Consider the following 6,930-nt stretch of genomic DNA (forward strand, 5'->3'; position numbering starts at 1 on the left):
ATATATATATATATATATATATATATATATATATATGTATATAAAATCACCTTTAAAATACATTCTCACCCTGTACTGAAGCCTGTTTCAGGGTCTCACCTCCACCAGCTGGTGTGGCGCGTGATGTCAGTTTGAACACCGGCCACTAGAACCATTACTAAAAGTATAATGGAAACACAACTTATTGTGTAGTGCGCAGAGTTGATCCGTGCTGTACCGGTACTAAAGGTACTAATGGTTAATATGCACTGCTCCTCATGAATCCGCCCTCTTCCCCGCCGACCCGCCTGAGGCAGTCATGGCCAAAGTGGTTCAAAACACTCTGAGCACCATCAAACTGGTTGACCCACTATGAGAAGGTGTTATTTCTAAGACTGAGTTTGTTGTGGCTCCTCAGATGGCTGAAGTCTTTCAGATGAAAGACGAAACGTTTCAACGAAAACAAACCGTCCAGCGGACCTGACTTAACTTGTTGGATTTTTTTACCTGGAATATTGAGCTTGATACAAAACCAAAGTGATGTTATTTGGAGGCACTACTGGACCCTCCCCTATAGATTTAAGTTTCCTGGATCTGGTGTAGCAGACTGACTGGGAGGGTCAAGTCAGATCCTAAACGTAAACTGCACAGCCACATCATGGCAGTTGTTAGAAGGATTTTTTTACCATTTGAGGACAAAGTAAAAACTATCTTTCCAAGAAAACATTTAAAAACATAACACAAGCCTTTCTCACCCCCAACTGGATTACTGTACAGTAATTACCTTTTTGTGTGGCGGGGGTGGGGGTGGGGTGTCCTGTCCTCCATTGCCTGGCTGCAGAGGGTAAAAACTGCTGCTGCCCAGCCCCACATAAACAGGAGCACATCTCCTAGTTTTACCCTCGCTCCACTGGCTGGCTGCACATTTTAAGATCCATTTCAACATACTTTTTTTTGCCATTTCATCTTGAAATGGTCTTGCCCCCTCACCACCACTACTACCTAACTTTTTGAGCTGCTGCCTCCCTACAAACCAGTCCGCTGTCTCAGACCAGTTGATGCTACTGAGTGTCTCCAAAACTCGGCTGAAGCTCAGGAGGCATCATGCTGTTGCTTTAGCAGCTCCTAAAATGTCTGATCCATTGTTGTGTTTTTAAGTGCTTTACTAATAAAGTTGGATTAGAATGGAACAAGAGGATTCACAGAGTATTTGGTGAACATATAGGGCAGGAAACAGACGGCAGAGTGCTCAGCTGTAATCTGTCACAAATGTGACTCCCCTTGTTTAAAAAGCTTTTTGTCCGTAGATTAGATTAAGGTTAAAAACAACAACAGGGATCATAAAGAAAACAGAGAGCTGCAGGTCAGCATGCACAGGTCAAACCAAAAAGCCTTTTTAGTATTCAGTATTAGACGTAGACAAATAAAGATCTGTAGCTGCACAGCAGTAGAAATATAATATAATATATATATATAATAATAATTATATAATAATATATAATTTCTAAGAAGAAACAGAACTTTATGTACTTTGTATTTCTCTTCATCTTTTATTTATCAGTGTACTCGTTCTAATGAGTTTTTATACTTATTCTTATCTATTCTGGTTTTCATGCACAAACAAAATAAATCTGAAAGAGTGCTATTGAAAGTCACATAGACAGGAATGTGAAAGTATTCACCTCTCCTCTTAACAATTTTTCCATGGAATTTAATTTGAATTTTACATAAAATACTTCAAATTAATCAAGTTAAATGGGGAAGCTGGTTTAAAACAGTTTTAAAAATGTGTAAAACTTAACAGTACTTGTTGCATACATTTTCAAGCTTTTTGCCTTAAAGCTTTAACTATAACCTTCAGAGGTCACATACAACACACCTGGACAGAACTGATAAGCATGTCTGCTACGCTCCATCAATCAGGCCTGCATGGTGGAGTGCTGCAGAAAAGTTGATCCTTCTCCAAGGTTCTCCTCCCTCTACTGATCATTACTGAAGCTCTGCCAGAGTCACCATGGGGGTGTTGGTCACCTCCCTGACTTAGGCAGTAGCTTTCAACACCAGAGGATCTGTGTTTTGAACCTGTACGCTCCACACTGGTTCGTTGTCATATTTATTATCTGCATCGATTTTATGTCTATATTTTTGATGTACTTCATTTTGTATATTATATTCGGACGGCTGCGGCTGAGTGGTTAGAGCAGTCGTCCTCCAATGCGAGAGTTGGGGGTTCGAATCCACCAGCAGTCACATGTTGAAGTGTCCCTGGGCAAGACACTGAACCCCTCATTGCCTCTGATATGTGTCCCATCAGTGTATGAATGTGATAAAGCTCTGATTAGTCTCATTAGAATGATTTGCTCAATTATCCTTGTAGAGATCTAGTAGAGTGCTGTATGAATGGGTAAATGAGGACACAGATTGTAGTGTAAAGCGCTTTGAGTATCTTGAAATAAGATAGAAAGGCACTATATAAGTACAGTCCATTTACCATTTACCATATTGCTTTGTGTTGTCTGTTGTTCTGTCTGTACAGCACTTTGGTTGGCCTTGTAGCTGTTTTAAGTGTTCTATCAACAAAATGGTATGGTATGGTATGGTATATTAGTTGCTCAGATTGACAAGGTGGCCAGCTGAAGGAGGGAGTCCTGGTGGTTCCATACTTCTTCCATTCACAGATAATGTACACCACTGTGGTCAGTGGGACCTTCAATGCTGCAGGACTTTTTCTGGACCTTTCCCCCGACCCGTGCTTCAAAACAATCCTGTCTCAGAGTTCTGCAAACAGTTCCTTGAACTTCATGGCTTGGTTTCTACTCTGACATGCACTGTCATCTATGGGACGTTGTATAGACAGATGTGTTTAATCTACTGAATTTACCACATGTATACTCCACTAAAGTTGTAGAAACATCTGAAACATTTTATGATCAGTGGAAAGAGGATAAGCATGAGATAAATATTGAGTGTTATGTCAAAGGTGGTGAATACTTATGTACATATTATATTTGACATAAGACTCTGACTCTCTGACTCTCTGATTCTGATATTTTGGGCTTTAATTTTAATTTGCAAACTTCTCACTTTTGTCATTATTGGGTATTGTGTAAAATTTTGAGAGGGAAAATTTGTTTAATCTATTAATAAATTGTAGAAAACGTGTGTAAGTAGGCTATTCATAGGCATCACAACCATTATACTTTGTATGTGAAGAGGACAAGTCCCCCCACATTAAAAAAACGTTAATTTGGACCCCCCACTTTTACTATAAAACATTAGTTCAGTCGGCTCAGTTTCTCTTTTTTCATGAACGAATCCATTCCACTTGATTAATAGGAGAATACTCAAACCACTAAAACTCCACTCCAGGTTTTCCTGGTTACATCCAACTCTCCAGCAACCTGCAGCATTTCTGTGCATCTCCTCTTGCCTTGGCACGCTCAGGTGGAGGAGGTGGAGACACCTCTGGGTTGTTCACCAGCTTAGTGCGGACACTTGTTGACCGGGGGGTTGATCATAAACATATATACATGGTTAGGAGGATGCTTGAGAAAAGTGGAGTGCTACGTATGTAGCATCTTAGCTTAGCAGTAAGTGTGAGGCTGTAAGACGCTGCAGGTGTAAGAGACGCTGTGTGTTCAGGTGCATTAAAGTTGAAATGTCTTCAAAACCCCACACCTTATTGTTTTCAAGCTTCATGACAAACATCATTTAGATGAGTAGTGTTTTTTTTTCTCTCTTTCTTCTCTTCTGTCCATCACTCTTACTCTCGTCTGGATTATTTTTTAGTCAGCAGCTCGTTGTTGACGGACATCTCAGACACTGAGATTTACCCTATAGCTGTCAGTGATCATGCTCCTGTCTGTTTAAATCTAGCAAACAGAAAAGAAATCCCCAAAAGTATAAACTGGAGATTTAATACATCACTGCTTGAAGATGTAGATTTTATCAAATATTTTACAGAAGAGTGGGCTTCATATCTGGAGTATAATGACGTGCCTGGAACATCAGCATCTGTTCTCTGGGAGGCAGGTAAAGCTGTAATGAGAGGTAAAATAATTTCATTCTCATCACAAAAGAAGAAAAAAGAAAATAAACATATTCAGGAACTAGAAGAAACCATTAAATCGTTAGAAGCCTCTCAAGATGAAGAAATGCTGGATAAAATGCGTAAAGCAAAATTGGAATTAAAAGAATGTATTAACAAAAAAACTCAATTCTTAATACAACGACTTAGAATCGAAAATTTTGAACAGAGCAATAAGTCAGGTAGTTTTCTAGCTAAACAGCTCAAAATAAATAAGGAAAAAACAACTATAGTTCGTGTTAAAGACTCGACTGGGAATACAAGTTACAACCCTGAAAGAATTAACAGCATTTTCAGAGATTTTTATAAAGACTTGTATTCGCCCCAGATAAACCCATCAGATAATGAAATTAATGAATTCCTGGATAAAATAACACTTCCTAAACTATCAGATAGTCAAACAATGGAGCTGGATTCTCCACTGACACCAGTGGAACTCCAGGAAGCCCTCAAAAGCATGTCCAATAAAAAGGCTCCAGGTCCAGATGGATTCCCAGCAGAGTTCTATAAAGAATTCTGGAATATCCTGGCTCCACTATTTCACAAAATGCTACAAGAAACTGAGAAAAATAACAGTCTTCCAAAAAATATAAATTCTGCCAACATTAGTCTCCTGTTAAAACCAGGCAAAGATCCTGTATTACCTACCAGTTATCGTCCCATATCTCTTATCAACTTTGATCTTAAAATAATTTGTAAAGCCCTCTCAAAAAGATTAGAAAAGGTAACTCCTCTAATAATACATCCTGACCAAACTGGTTTTATAAAAGGGAGACATTCAGCCACAAATTCATGCAGATTATTTAATTTAATAGATTATTCTTACAGTAAAAACATTGAAACTGCAATATTCTCTCTAGATGCAGAAAAAGCCTTCGATAGAGTTAACTGGAAATTTTTATTTGCAGCCTTACATAAATTTGGTTTTGGAAATTATTTCATAAATTGGTTACAAATATTATACAGTTCTCCTTCAGCATGCATTAGGACAAATAATCAAATATCTGCTAGTTTTGCTCTGCAAAGGGGCACGAGGCAGGGATGTCCACTCTCCCCCTCACTGTTTGCTATTTTCATCGAACCGCTAGCCGCAGCAATCAGGCAAACTACAGATATTAAAGGCATAAAATGCAAGAACAGAGAGCACAAAATCAGTCTATATGCTGATGATGTGCTGCTCTTCCTCTGGCATTCACAAACCTCCATCTCTCAGGTTATTGGATTGATAAACTCTTTCTCAAAAGTTTAAGATTACTCTATAAACTGGCTAAAATCCACAGTTCTACCAATTAATTGCTCTTTCAACAATTCACTTACTACACAACTGCAATCAGGGAATATTACATATTTGGGTATCAAAGTTTCTCCTAAATTGGCAGATTTAACAAAACTAAACCACACCCCACTTTTAAAGAAAATTGAGGATGATCTGGCTAGATGGAAATCTTTACCCATATCTCTCATGGGAAGGATCGCATCAATAAAAATGATGGTTTTGCCTAGAATAAATTATTTATTCTCAATGATCCCAAATAAACCATCATCTGACTGGTTTAGATCGCTGGACTCCTCTATTTCTAAATTTCTATGGAAAGATAAACGCCCTCGTATTAGATTAAAAACACTACAGAAATCCAAAGATAAAGGAGGACTAGAACTACCCAACTTTTATTATTATTTTCTAGCCAACAGACTAGAATACATCTCAAAATGGATAAAACACACACCCCTTGATGAACCCTGGCTAGACGTAGAACAGACACTTTGCAATAATATAATGATCTTGGATCTTCCATTCATTAGCTCAAACATAAAACGACAGGAATGCTTTAAAAGCATCAATATCAGCTCCTCTCTGACAGCTTGGTGGGAGTTTCTTAAAATGACGGAGTCTTCACTAATCCTATGCAAACGTACACCCATCTGGAACAACCCTGACATCCTACAACAGAATAAGATGATAAACTTCCCAGGTTGGAGGTGTAAAGGAATTGAATAGTTGGAACATATATATGAAGAAGTGGACTACATCCCTTTTGACAGATTAATAATACAATATGGGATTGATAAGAATACATTTTTAGAATATCAACAAATTAAATCTATAACCAAAAATAAATTTAACCTTAATAACACTAGGATTGAAATGTCAACAAGTGTATTAGAATTCCTTAATCTTAACCCTCCCAAATTACTATCTAAGGTTTATCAGAAACAGTAAAATAGATGAATCTATATCTCTTCCCACTGTAAAATGGGAGACAGACTTGTCAGTTAATTTTGACCAAAACTTTTGGTTGCAGATCTGTCTGAGAACTTTTAAGATGATTAAAAACTCGAATTTACAACTAATACAATACAAAATCCTTCATAGAGTACACTATACAGGTCAATGGATGTTCAAGATGGGTTTCGCATCATCTAATATTTGCTCACAGTGTACAGACAATATTCCTGACAATCACATCCACACATTTTGGTTCTGTCCACCTGTTCAGAGGTTTTGGTGCCAGATATGTGAAGACTTATCAAAGTGTCTGAGATGTAATATTCCACTCTCTCCGTCAGTTTGCTTATTGGGCCACTTAGATTATGTCACCTTGGAGACAAAATCAATTCATATGATTCTCACTGCCCTATGTATAGCAAAAAAAAAACTATACTCATGAATTGGAAAAATAAAAATACACTTAGTATTAAACAGTATAAAGACCTTCTTTTGGATTACATCAGTCTTGAGACAGCCTGTACCCCCACATCGGACTATTCTCTCTGGACTTCTTTAATCGGCTCCAACACGTAGTGGAGGTGGGTGGTCCCCTTTGATTCTGTCCCGTGGGGCATGGTGGTCGGTGTGGGTGGGG

Source organism: Nematolebias whitei, chromosome 2 (assembly GCF_014905685.2).
Source record: "Nematolebias whitei isolate Nwh7 chromosome 2, NemWhi1, whole genome shotgun sequence".
Lineage (NCBI taxonomy): Eukaryota > Metazoa > Chordata > Actinopteri > Cyprinodontiformes > Rivulidae > Nematolebias > Nematolebias whitei.